The sequence below is a fragment of the Arachis stenosperma genome, chromosome 4 (genome assembly GCF_014773155.1).
Source record: "Arachis stenosperma cultivar V10309 chromosome 4, arast.V10309.gnm1.PFL2, whole genome shotgun sequence".
NCBI lineage: Eukaryota > Viridiplantae > Streptophyta > Magnoliopsida > Fabales > Fabaceae > Arachis > Arachis stenosperma.
In genome coordinates, this window is record NC_080380.1 from 125,248,713 (window position 1) to 125,263,523 (window position 14,811).

Here is a 14,811-nt window from a genome sequence, read left to right on the forward strand (position 1 = left end):
AATCCGTTTTACCAAAAATCTAGAAATCAACCAACTACAGAACAAACACAACACATCATTCTCAACAGAAAATTATTTACATCACAGGCATTCATCCATTTGTATTAAGGCAATTCCTTACTCGGACCATCCGGTTTGCTTCTCAGTCTAATATTAAGCTCGACATTCTCAGTTTAACTGTACATGCGGTATTATAAAATCATGCACTGTCCTTTAAGCTTGATGATAATAATTACCTCAATCTTACTGTCGCAATCGGCCCGTATCCTGACTCTCTCCTTGTTGGCAATTTCTTGATACATGCCCTGGTAACCCGCACTTGTAACATACACCTAACCCCAATCGGCACGGCCTATTTGGGTGATGACTTCCACACCTCTGACAGCTCGAAACATCAGAAGCAGCCGCTGCCCGTTTTCCCTTACCGCTTCTTTGGGACTCCTCACTCGTCGCAAAGTCATTTCGCCTTTGAGAAAAACGTTGTGGGTATCCTTTTCTCTTAAACTCTTGACCCCTTGTTAGGTATTCTTGATTGTGCTCCCTGCGGTGGGACTCCCGACGGTCATTCTTCGCCTCAACAGCCTTCCTCACACTTTCTTCAGCAATACGGCTCTTGTTCACAAGTTCGGAGAAGACCCTAATCTCCATCGGTCCAACGGAGCTCAGGATTTCACTTCGAAGTCCTCCATCATACTTAATACACTTCCATTCCTCGAAGTCTCCCGGAGCTCCCTGACACATGCGGGAAAACCTAAATAGCTCCTCAAATTTGTCTGTATACTCAGATACGGACATAGCACCTTGCTTCAACTGTAGTAACTCCAATTCCTTGGCTGTCCTGGCGAAATTTGGAAAGTACTTCTTATAGAATTCCACCTGGAAGGCATCCCAGGTGATAGGATCATTCCCCTGTTGTAGGAGACGTCGGGCCCCTTGCCACCAATGCGATGCTTCTCCCGTGAGCAGATAGGTAGCAAATTCAACACGTTGCTCTTCAGGCACCAACTGCGCTTGCAGTGCTCGCTCCATGGCCTGAAACCAAGTATCAGCTTCAGTCGGATCGGTGGTTCCCTTAAACTTAGGTGGATTAACCTTTAAGAAAGTTGCTAGTGTCATCGGGCCCTGAGCTACACTTCCACTATTGCCATTATTGTTTATCTGTTGCCCAAGAGCCTCCGCAGTGGCCTGCATAGCAGCAGCCATATTCTCTAACGCCGCCATAAGGTTTACCGGGTTATTCGGGTTGACTTCCGGTTCCTGCGTGCTAGTACGATCTCTCTCACGTCCCCGACCGGGTCCACGAGGCGCCATCTGGTTCCTATACACACCAAACAATCGATATCAAGTTGATCAGTCTCAATATCGGAAGTATAGTGCTTCAAAGTACCAAAGGTACACTCATGGACCTCATGCTAGATGTATCAGTTAGATACCCTAACTAGCACAGGCACAGACTCAGAGTATGCATTGAAGCATAAGCAGTTCCATCCCTCAGGCTCACGAGGACGAACTGCTCTGATACCATAATGTAACACCCTAATATTCAAATCCTTATGCTCGAGTCATAAATCAATGATATTACGGCGGTACGACTCTCAGGTGGATTTTTTTTTTATAAGAATATAGGTAATTTCGAAAGGAGTATTAATCGAGAAGCCTGAAAAGAGTAGAAATAAAATCGCGAAGACGTATCACTCACGTTTCGACAACGAAAAGATAAACCGTGAACCGAAAGCGATATACGGACAAAGCATAAAGGAGATTAAGAGATAGATAACGGATAGATATACATAACATAAGTAATAGCCACTAGTCGCGACCCGCGAAGTTTAGGCCGGCTAGGATACAGTATGAAAGTAGTTGACAACAGTATATCCTAATCTCTCCCAAAGGAAATATAAGAGCCTCTATAGGCAAGTTCCAAAAGAGTTCAACATATAATATAATCTTTTCAAAACAAAGGTGGAGAGATTCTAAGCAAAACACAAGGTAGGGAAAATAAATATCTTCACCGTCTCTCAGACGAACCGCAGCTCACTTCTGAGCACCTGAACCTGTATCTGAAAAATAAGAGATATATACGGAATGAGAACCCCGGGCCCATGGGTTTCCAGTACGGTAAAAGTGCCAAATAAATACAATGCACTGCAATAAAAACTCGCTAAGCATCCTAAACTCCTTTTCACCAAGTATCCAGCCTAGATTCTCACTAATCCATAAATAGGCATCTGCCGTAAGGGGATACTAAATCTAGTTCATGTTACACATGTTTTCCCAACTCGCTGATTCTTCCACGAATCAGACTTAGAATCATAATCAAAACCATCACCAGTTGTTCTGCCTCAGCAACTCTATATCAATACATCATACCCTCGCCTGGAGCTAGTGAAATCACATCACTGCGTCTACCCAGGGGACTCAAATTATCTCATTCAAAAATCATCATCATGATGCAATCGCATCATCAATTCATCTCATCAAGAACAGCCCTCAACATACACTGACACCAACATGTGGATCTCTCAGTTGTACAAACACAAGCAATACAGACAAGTAATACACAAATAAGGTACAAGTAGAACAAGTAGCACATAATTAGGTAACATAGCATATATAATGTAGAAATCCAAAACAAATAGGCAAACCCAAACAATTCAAACATATGCAAATGATGTATGCCTGCCCTATGGCTGATGATATCATCTGTCGGTTATATAGCCAACCCGACATGTCCTGGTAGCTAACCATGGACAAAAACACCCCTCGCGGAGCAAGTGAGTTTGAGCTACAATCCCATTGCTACTACCCGCTCAACCCAGAGCCAGTGGAATAACCACTACTGCGGCTACTACCCAGGCGGGTGTTTAACAGCTCAACCTGGAGCGAGTGGATTCACCACTACTGCCGCTACTACCCAGGCGTCACAATCTCTGACCTGGAGCAAGTGGGACGAACCACAACCCTTGCTACTGCCCAGGTATCTTAAGCATTAACCCGGAGCAAGCGGGACGAACCACAACCCTTGCTACTGCCCAGGTATCTCAAGCATATATTCAATCAATCTCAATTCATATTATCAATCCTCATTGTTATCAAATCTCAAACATTAACCTGGAGCAAGTGGGACGAACCACAACCCTTACTACTACCCAGGTATCACAAATACATTCATTCAAAACTCCATAATTAAACTCATTTATCATAAGCATCCTTTTCCGTCTCATACCCGGAGCAAGTGGACAACGCCACTGCCTACTACCCGGGTTTACACATCACATTTCAACATTTTCCATTATTATCCATTTAACACATTCATTCATTAATCATATATGCATTTATTCTCAGCCATAATCAATAATGGCTTTGCCGTGACCCGGCAATAACTCAGCCATCCGGCTCATGGTCCAATCAAGAACCAGCCATTTATCAATAAATATAGCCCTTCGGCTCATGGCATACACAGTACTCCCACCGTCATCCTCCATATCTCATATAATCATCGTTGATCATCATTGATCATAACTTTTTCCCTTGCTTCACTCGCAAGTTACCACATCCCCTAACTCCTTTCTCATTGCCAGGCATATCATAGTGATTTAATACATAAGGGGGTGAGATCGGAGGCTTAGAAGTATGAGATTTGGATTTTAATACTCAAAAATCAACTTTGGGATGAAAACAGGGCCACGCGTACGCGTACTCCACGCGCACGCGTGGATCCCCACAAAACTCATCGACGCGTATGCGTCATACACGCGGACGCGCGGATTGAAATACAGTTAGACGACGCGTACGCGTGGGTGTATTTGCGCCCCAGGGACAAAGCTGGCACAACTCTGGCACAACTCTCGGGAAAATGGCTGGGCATTGGGTGCAGCGCATCGACGCGCACGCGCACACCTCGCGCACACGTGGATGGTGCCTTCTCGAAGAACGACGCGTACGCGCCAAGTGCGCCTACGCGTGGAGGGTCATTCTGCTAAAAATTTTCTAAGTTAAATGCTGCAGAATTCACAGATTCAACTCCCAATCTTCCGACGGACATAACTTTCTCATTTTAAATCGTTTTTCACCCGTTCTTCGAACGACATGGACATCCCGGATCCAATTTCATTTCTAAATAGATTTGGCACAAAACAAAGATCCGTAGTCCAAGTTATGTCCCGTCAAAGTATGCCCAAAAACCATGTTTTTCATATAAAACCACAAAGTGCCATTTTCAAAACAAGCCATTTTCAGTTCCTATCAAAATCAACCAAAACATGCCAATTTCAACCCTTTTTGAAACCAATCAAAATATACCAAAATCAACATCAAGCCTCCTCAACTCATACATTAACACTTTACCACGAATCACAAACCCATCATATAACCATCTTTACCCATTCCAAGCAAATGGCTAAATTACAAACATATCAACATGTCATACATCCTTCCTCATCTCAATTTCCAACAATACTATCTCCAATCAACCATCATTATACATAATCAATATCATAATCACTATCACGTGGTTTCACCCACAAATCAACCTTAATCATTCCTCAAGCATATATCACAATATATATACCTCTCATGCATCATCATACCATCAAGACATCAATAATCATAATCACATATATGACCACATAATATTTCTCAACCCAAAACCAAACACACTTCATCTACATAATTTCACCCTTCAACTCCTCAAACCTTATTATTCAACAATCAACCCAATCATTCGCATATTCATTATATGAAATTCATCCAATCACTTGTGTCATCATACAATGCACACATCAACTTACCTCCCTTACCTCTTTCCGGCCTCCGGCCCAAAATTTACGGCCTCCGGCCCAATTTCACAATTTAAATGCATAAACCACAAATTAATACTCATTACCCAATACATCAAATTTTCAATACACCAAACATACAAGGCCACACAATTCTCAACCCAATCATCAATTCACATTACATACCAACTATACATATTAGCATCAACCATTTACACAATCCATACTTAATCCTATGGGCATCTAGCCTAGGAATTCTCATCACACCACACGGTACTTAAATGAAACTTAAACCGTACCTCTTGTAGCCAAATCAATTGAGTCTCTTCTTTGGAAGTCTCCACCAACCTTAGCCCCAAGCCTCACCAAAGCTCCTCAAGCAACACCAATCTCCCAATTGTGCACCAAGATCATCAAATACACTAACATAACCAATATCACATACATACATCAACCTAGGGCTCATAAAAATCACAAATCACAAGGGTTTGAGCACTTCTTACCTCAGCCCATATGAAGTAGGGATAGAACCCACTTGAAATCCATGTTGGAGTATCCCTAAACACCCAAAATCATAAGATTTCAACACTAACTGCCCAAAAACGTGTAACAGAGGGGAATTTCGAAAACTGGGCTGAGATGAATGGAATACTCACCACAAAACTTAGATAGAAATGTAGAGGATGAAAAGAGCGACGCGCGGCCGCAAACGGCTCGTCAATCGGAGCTCCGTAGCTCAAGTTATGGTGGTTTGAAGATCAAAGAGAGTTAGGTTTTCTCTCTTCTCTTCTCTCTTCTTAATTCAGCGCCCCAACTCTTCTTTTTAGGATAAAATGAGCTGAAATGCTCATAACTAATGTTTATATATGTTGGGTCTTAGGCCCACTTAGGCCCGGTTCACTTATTTTTGTCCGTTGGCCCAATTTTGGGCCAAAACCTTTAAGATTAGCGCTCCAAATCGCACTTTAAATATTTCTACCTCCCCTAATCATAATTCCTCATTTCTTAATATTATTTACTCATAATCAATTTTCTCAGCTGCAGTACCTGACAGGTCTCAGCCGGTACTGCCGGTCAAAATTTCACTGCGCGCTTTTACGCAGAAAACTATGTCTTCCGACTCGGAAAAATTCACTGAATCCAAATATCATATTTAAATCATCAAATTCTAATTGCCAAATCTTCCAACCATATTCGCTCCTCCTTAACTTATTATTTAATTAAATTTCGGTTAGACCGGGTATTATACAACACATATTGTGGAAAGAAGCACTGCATGGAAACACTGCAAAATGTCAAATTCTTGTGTTGTTTTCCTGAACTAATGATGCAAGTTAATGGGAAAGGAATACACACACCAAGTCTTGAATATAATACTACTGGAGGCACCGTCTACTGCTCGAGGAAGAATAGATAGAAATGTTCGTAACTTATATAATACTACTTATCATAATCCAACGCATTACTTTAAATAAGGAACGAAAATTAATCCAGAAATCTCATTAAACAATAATAATCTAGCACTAGTATTTTCTATGGAACTAGTCACATACAATAATATATAATATTCATATACAATATACATGCCCCTTATTTCATTACCCTTCAAATCCCAAAGGCCCTCTAATTCTTTGGGCTCGGCACATGAGAAAAAATATATATAATTAAGAAATTCAGAAAAAAAAAAACACTTTAGACCAAAAAAAGAAAAAGTCATATAATACTACTTATTATAATAAATTAGATACAATGTTCAACTAAAAGGTAAAGCACAGATTATATACATATATGTGCATAATGTATATATACAAACCTGCACCCTATTCAAAGTCGTTTAAGTTAACCTTTTGGCATGCAAAGTAACAAGCTTCTAAACACACGTGTTCTTTTTATCTTTTTTTTTTTATATCAGTAAATGACTCCAATCACATAGAAGCTGCAGATCACATAATCTTCAAAGTTTAATTGGGGAGATGATTGAAAGTGCCAGCACTCAATCATAGCTTTTATCAACTTTGAGACATAACTTTATTACACCTTCAATTGAATGAGTTCCTTAAAATGAAGCCTTGTTGTCTGATTTTATTCAACCAAATGCCAAAAGTTAGGTTATTGAGCAAACTTGATCTTATAATGTAAACCAAAAGACTCATGACAATTATTATTTTTAGCACCTTCTTCTTTATTTTACTACAATTTTTGTTTTTCATTTTCTCAATTAAGGAATCTGATTTTGTTCTGTTTTAATTAGAAATAGAAATGACTCACTTTCATTCCCTCTCAATACCACAAATCAACTATCATATTGACACTACATTCTTCTCTGGCCTGCTAAGATTCGATCAGAAGGAGACAGAGTATTAAAGGAAAGTTCAAAAGATGCCTATAAATAATGAATTTTCCTAGACAAATATTTAATTGACTATATATGCATATAGTCAAAATTTTGCAATTCATAGTGTTTGCGCACTAATTATCTTTTTAAAAGAAATTATAAGAAGCCATATTCATGTAAACTTGTGGTAAGACAATTATCCTATTATCTAATATAGCATCTCCATTAAATGAAGCTTCATCACAATATCTCAGCTTAACACGGTTCCAATTGCAGAAGTCTGGTACACCAATCCATGACATAATTAATATTAATTAACAAAAAAGATGAAAAAATTATATTTTATATTTTATCCACTTAAATAGTTATGATTAGAAGCATGGCATTTCTAGTGTCTACCGACAAATGAGGTGAAGCTAATGACTGAAGAATCGTGAATGGTAAGTAAAAGCCCACAAAAACAAACAAAATCATGATTTCAAAACAAGAAAACAAGCATACGAATAGTTTATTTAAGTTTTGAATCAAATGCAAATCAAGCATCCCTACTACCATAGAAAGTGAAAATTCAAATTGAATCTTAAAAAGGAGACATAATCATGAAAAGGAAACACAAAATTCTAATAATATCTTATTCAGATCATGATATGAATTAAACTAATCAAATTGAGAAGAGTGAAGGTGAAAAGAAAAGGAATCAATCTACTACCCTAAGCTCAACGGACTTCTTAAGGTTCCATATCTTCTTGTTCTTCTTGGACTCAGAAACCGCAACAACAATAATCGCAACTAACAGAAACCTCTGAACAATAGAAGCTTTTGCCATTATAACATGTGAAATAAATGGTTCTCTTCTTCAAGCTTTTGCCAAATTGAAAGAAATGTGAAATAAGATAAGATGGAACTTCGAAGGCGATGTTGCCCTTTTTATTCCAATGCCCAATTCACAATTTTTAAAAAGTAAAATCAACGGCAATTGATGGTCAAAACCACTATTCTTTTACAAGAAGAGAAATGGAAAAATTATCAAAATATTGGGTAGGGAGGAAACAAACTAAATAGCCTGCCTTCCCTTCCCAAGCTGAATTGCAATTCTATTGTTAGTATTTGCACATATAAAAGGATACTGAAACTAAGACCTTAATCAGAACAGAAGAAGCTAACAACACCAAGTTTGACAATCATAACTAAAAAATAACAAAAACATCTATGATGAAATATTCATGAGAGACTCTAATCATGTTAAATAATTCTATAAGACATAAGAAAGTATGTTGCAGAGTTACGTGGATTATGATACAAGCAAAAGAAAAATCATAGCATAGAACAAAGCTTTCCTCACCCAATTATGTGAAACCAGGCTCTATTTTGGCTTGTTTTAGTAATATGTCCACTACTTCTTTCTGGCTCATATATAGTTGTAAGCATCGTTCAATAAGATTTTGAACCTACAATGAGGTAAATAAACCCCAAATCATGAATAGCAAAATATATCGAATTTATAATTTGAACTTAACACTGAAGGAAATAGTGAAAGATTTGGAAGAGAGGTCCAAACCACATGTTAATTGGTGCACGAAATTGTGGTCACTACAACTTCGCACAACTAACCAGCAAGTGCACTGGGTCGTCCAAGTAATAAACCTTACGCGAGTAAGGGTCGATCCCACGGAGATTGTTGGTATGAAGCAGGTTATGGTCACCTTGTAAATCTTAGTCAGGCAGACTCAAATGGGTATAGATGATGAATAAAACATAAAGATAAAGATAGAGATACTTATGTAATTCATTGGTGGGAACTTCAGATAAGCGTATGAAGATGCCTTCCCTTCCGTCTCTCTGCTTTCCTACTGTCTTCTTCCAATCCTTCTTACTCCTTTCCATGGCAAGCTTAAGCAAGGGTTTCACCGTTGTCAGTGGCTACCTCCCATCCTCTTAGTGGAAATGTTCAACGCACCCTGTCACGGCACGGCTATCCATCTGTCGGTTCTCGGTCAGGCCGGAATAGAATCCAGTGATTCTTTTGCGTCTGTCACTAACGCCCCGCCTGCTAGGAGTTTGAAGCACGTCACAGTCATTCAATCATTGAATCCTACTCAGAATACCACAGACAAGGTTAGACCTTCCGGATTCTCTTGAATGCCGCCATCAGTTCTAGCCTATACCACGAAGATTCCGGTTAAAGAATCCAAGAGATATTCACCCAATCTAAGGTAGAACGGAGGTGGTTGTCAGTCACACGTTCATAGGTGAGAATGATGATGAGTGTCACGGATCATCACATTCATCAAGTTGAAGAACAAGTGATATCTTGGACAAAGAACAAGCAGAATTGAATAGAAGAACAATAGTAATTGCATTAATACTCGAGGTACAGCAGAGCTCCACACCTTAATCTATGGTGTGTAGAAACTCCACCGTTGAAAATACATAAGAACAAAAGTGATCATTGGTTTCGGCCCCAGAGAGGGAACCAGAAGAACCAAGATGAAAATACAATAGTAAAAGGTCCTATTTATAGGAAACTAGTAGCCTAAGAATTACAAAGATGAGTAAATGACATAAAAATCCACTTTCGGGCCCACTTGGTGTGTGCTTGGGCTGAGCATTGAAGCATTTTCGTGTAGAGACTCTTCTTGGAGTTAAACGCCAACTTTTATGCCAGTTTGGGCGTTTAACTCCCATTTTGGTGCCAGTTCCGGCGTTTAACGCTGGGATTTCTGAAGGTGACTTTGAACGCCGGTTTGGGCCATCAAATCTTGGGCAAAGTATGGACTATTATATATTGCTGGAAAGCCCAGGATGTCTACTTTCCAACGCCGTTGAGAGCGCGCCAATTGGGCTTCTGTAGCTCCAGAAAATCCACTTCGAGTGCAGGGAGGTCAGAATCCAACAGCATCTGCAGTCCTTTTCAGTCTCTGAATCAGATTTTTGCTCAGGTCTCTCAATTTCAGCCAGAAAATACCTGAAATCACAGAAAAACACACAAACTCATAGTAAAGTCCAGAAAAGTGAATTTTAACTAAAAACTAATAAAAATATACTAAAAACTAAACCAAATATACTAAAAACATACTAAAAACAATGCCAAAAAGCGTACAAATTATTCGCTCATCACAACACCAAACTTAAATTGTTGCTTGTCCCCAAGCGACTGAAAATCAAATAAGATAAAAAGAAGAGAATATACTATAGACTCCAAATTATCAATGAAACTTAGCTCCAAATTAGATGAGCGGGACTAGTAGCTTTTTGCCTCCGAACAGTTTTGGCATCTCACTTTATCCTTTGAAATTCAAAATGATTGGCTTCTCTAGGAACTCAGAATCCAGATAGTGTTATTGATTCTCCTAGTTAAGTATGATGATTCTTGAACACAGCTACTTATTGAGTCTTGGCTGTGGCCCAAAGCACTCTGTCTTCCAGTATTACCACTGGATACATACATGCCACAGACACATAATTGGGTGAACCTTTTCAGATTGTGACTCAGCTTTGCTAAAGTCCCCAATTAGAGGTGTCCAGGGTTCTTAAGCACACTCTTTTTGCCTTGGATCACAACTTTATTTCTTTCTTTTTCTTTCTTTTTCTCTTTCTCCTCTTTTTTTTCGTTTTTTTTTTTGTATTCACTGCTTTTTCTTGCTTCAAGAATCATTTTTATGATTTTTCAGATCCTCAGTAACATGTCTCCTTTTTCATCATTCTTTCAAGAGCCAACAATTTTAACATTCATGAACAACAAATTCAAAAGACATATGCACTGTTCAAGCATACATTCAGAAAACAAAAAGTATTGTCACCACATCAAACTAATTAAGCTAGTTTTAAAGATGAATTTGAAATCCTGTACTTCTTGTTCTTTTGTGATAAAAACAGTTTTCATTTAAGAAAGGTGATGGATTCATAGGACATTCATAACTTTAAGGCATAGACACTAAGACACTAATGATCATAAGACACAAACATGGATAAACATAAGCACTAAAATTCGAAAAACAAGAAAATATAGAACAAGGAGATTAAAGAACGGGTCCACCTTAGTGATGGCGGCTTGTTCTTCCTCTTGAAGGTCTTATGGAGTGCTTGAGCTCCTCAATGTCTCTTCCTTGTCTTTGTTGCTCCTCTCTCATGATTCTTTGATCTTCTCTAATTTCATGGAGGAGGATGGAATGTTCTTGGTGCTCCACCCTTAGTTGTCCCATGTTGGAACTCAATTCTCGTAGGGAGGTGTTTAGTTGCTCCCAATAGTCTTGTGGAGGAAAGTGCATCCCTTGAGGCATCTCAGGGATCTCATGATGAGAGGGGTCTCTTGTTTGCTCCATCCTTTTCTTAGTGATGGGCTTGAGGTCATGCCTTCTCAGTTGAACTGGCTTCCCTCTTGAGTTTCTCTTCCATTGAGTGCCCTCTTCACAAATGTCTGTGAGGACTTGGTCCAACCTTTGACCAAAGTTGACCCTTTTTGAGTTTGAAAGGGACCTCGGGGATCACCTTCTTCAAGGCCACGACTTCATAGAAGTGGTCTTGATGCACCCTTGAGATGAATCTCTCCATCTCCCATGACTCGGAGGTGGAAGCTTTTGCCTTCCCTTTCCTCTTTCTAGAGGTTTCTCTGGTCTTGGATGCCATAAATGGTTATGGAAAAACGAAAAAGCAACGCTTTTACCACACCAAACTTAAAAGGTTTGCTCGTCCTCGAGCAAAAGAAGAAAGAAGAGAGTAGAAGAAGAAGAAATGGAGGAGAGGGAGATGGCTTTGTGGTTCGGCCAAAAGGGGAAGAAGTAGTGTTTAGGGTGTGTTCGGCCAAAAGTGGTTTGAATTTGAATGGTGAGGTAGGTGGGGTTTTATGAAGGATGGATGTGAGTGGTGAAGAGAAGATGGGATTTGATAGGTGAAGGGTTTTTGGGGAAGAGGTATTGAGGTGAGTGGTGAATGGGGAAGAAGAGAGAGAGTGGTGGGGTTGGTGGGGATCCTGTGGGGTCCACAGATCCTGAGGTGTCAAGGAAAAGTCATCCCTGCACCAAATGGCATGCAAAATCACGTTTTGAGCCAATTCTGGCGTTAAACGCCGGGCTGGTGCCCATTTCTGGCGTTTAACGCCAGGTTCTTGCCCTTTCCTGGCGTTTAACGCCAGTCTGGTGCCTCTTTCTGGCGTTAAACGCCCAGAATGGTGCCAGACTGGGCGTTAAACGCCCATCTGCTAACCTTACTGGCGTTTAAACGCCAGTAGGTTCTTCCTCCAGGGTGTGCTGTTTTTCTTCCTATTTTTCATTCTGTTTTTGCTTTTTTCATTGATTTTGTGACTTCTTATGATCATCAACCTACAAAAAACATAAAATAACAAAAGAAAATAGTCAAAATATAATATTGGGTTGCCTCCCAACAAGCGCTTCTTTAGTGTCATTAGCTTGACAGAGGACTCTCATGGAGCCTCAGAAATGCTCAGAGCTATGTTGGAACCTCCCAACACCAAACTTAGAGTTTGAATGTGGGGGTTCAACACCAAACTTAGAGTTTGGTTGTGGCCTCCCAACACCAAACTTAGAGTTTGACTGTGGGGGCTCTGTTTGGCTCTGTTTTGAGAGAAGCTCTTCATGCTTCCTCTCCATGATGACAGAGGGATATCCTTGAGCTTTAAACACAAAGGATTCCTCATTCACTTGAATGATCAGTTCACCTCCATCAACATCAATCACAGCCTTTGCTGTGGCTAGGAAGGGTCTGCCAAGGATGATGGATTCATCCATGCACTTCCCAGTCTCTAGGACTATGAAATCAGCAGGGATGTAATGGTTTTCAATCTTCACCAAAACATCCTCTACAAGTCCTTGAGCTTGTTTTCTTGAGTTGTCTGCCATCTCTAATGAGATTCTTGCAGCTTGCACCTCAAAGATCCCTAGCTTCTCCATTACAGAGAGAGGCATGAGGTTTACACTTGACCCTAAGTCACACAGAGCCTTCTTGAAGGTCATGGTGCCTATGGTACAAGGTATTGAAAACTTCCCAGGATCTTGTCTCTTTTGAGGTAATTTCTGCCTAGACAAGTCATCCAGTTCTTTGGTGAGCAAAGGAGGTTCATTCTCCCAAGTCTCATTTCCAAATAACTTGTCATTTAGCTTCATGATTGCTCCAAGGTATTTAGCAACTTGCTCTTCAGTGACATACTCATCCTCTTTAGAGGAAGAATACTCATCAGAGCTCATGAAAGGCAGAAGTAAGTCCAATGGAATCTCTATGGTCTCATTTTGAGCCTCAGATTCCCATGGTTCCTCATTAGGGAACTCATTGGAGGTCAGTGCACGCCCATTGAGGTCTTCCTCAGTGGCGTTCACTTCCTCTCCTTCCTCTCCAAATTCGGCCATGTTGATGGCCTTGCACTCTCCTTTTGGATTTCCTTCTGTATTGCTTGGAAGAGTACTAGGAGGGAGTTCAGTAATTTTCTTGCTCAGCTGTCCCACTTGTGCCTCCAAATTCCTAATGGAGGACCTTGTTTTAGTCATGAAACTTTGAGTGGTTTTGATTAGATCAGAGACCATGGTTGCTAAGTTAGAGGGGTTCTGCTTAGAATTCTCTGTCTGTTGCTGAGAAGATGATGGAAAAGGCTTGCCATTGCTAAACCTGTTTCTTCCACCATTATTGTTGTTGAAACCTTGTTGAGGTCTCTGTTGATCCTTCCATGAGAAATTTGGGTGATTTCTCCATGAAGAATTATAGGTATTTCCATAGGGTTCTCCTAGGTAATTCACCTCTTCCATTGAAGGGTACTCAGGATCATAGGCTTCTTCTTCAGATGAAGCATCCTTAGTACTGCTTGGTGCATTTTGCATTCCAAACAGACTTTGAGAAATCAAATTGACTTGTTGAGTCAATATCTTGTTCTGAGCCAGAATGGCATTCAGAGTATCAATCTCAAGAACTCCTTTCTTCTGATTTGCCCCATTGTTCACAGGATTCCTTTCAGAAGTGTACATGAATTGGTTATTTGCAACCATTTCAATTAGTTCTTGAGCTTCTGTAGGCGTCTTCTTCAGATGAAGAGATCCTCCAGCAGAGCTATCCAGAGACATCTTGGATAGTTCAGAGAGACCATCATAGAAAATACCTATGATGCTCCATTCAGAAAGCATGTCAGAGGGACATTTTCTGATCAATTGTTTGTATCTTTCCCAAGCTTCATAGAGGGATTCTCCATCCTTCTGTCTGAAGGTTTGGACTTCCACTCTAAGCTTACTCAATTTTTGAGGTGGAAAGAACTTTGCCAGGAAGGCATTGACTAGCTTTTCCCATGAGTCCAGGCTTTCTTTAGGTTGAGAGTCCAACCATGTCCTAGCTCTGTCTCTTACAGCAAAAGGGAATAGCATAAGTCTGTAGACCTCAGGGTCAACCCCATTAGTCTTGACAGTGTCACAGATTTGCAAGAACTCAGCCAAAAACTGATGAGGATCTTCCAATGGAAGTCCATGAAACTTGCAATTCTGTTGCATTAGAGAAACTAATTGAGGCTTAAGCTCAAAGTTGTTTGCTCCAATGGCAGGGATAGAGATGCTTCTCCCATAAAAGTCGGGAGTAGGTGCAGTAAAGTCACCCAGCACCTTCCTTGCATTGTTGGCATTGTTGTTGTTTTCGGCTGCCATGTGTTCTTCTTCTTTGAAGATTTCTGTTAGGTCCTCTACAGAGAGTTGTGCTTTGGCTTCTCTTAGC

At 40.2% G+C, this 14,811-nt stretch overlaps 1 non-coding gene across 1 annotated transcript; it reads left to right on the forward strand.

The window, feature by feature from the left end:
- The first annotated feature begins 14,231 nt into the window (after positions 1-14,231).
- Positions 14,232-14,339, forward strand: LOC130977526 (small nucleolar RNA R71). Its single transcript, XR_009085215.1, has one exon. It is a non-coding gene; the product is annotated as a small nucleolar RNA R71 (small nucleolar RNA).
- Positions 14,340-14,811: the final 472 nt, after the last annotated feature.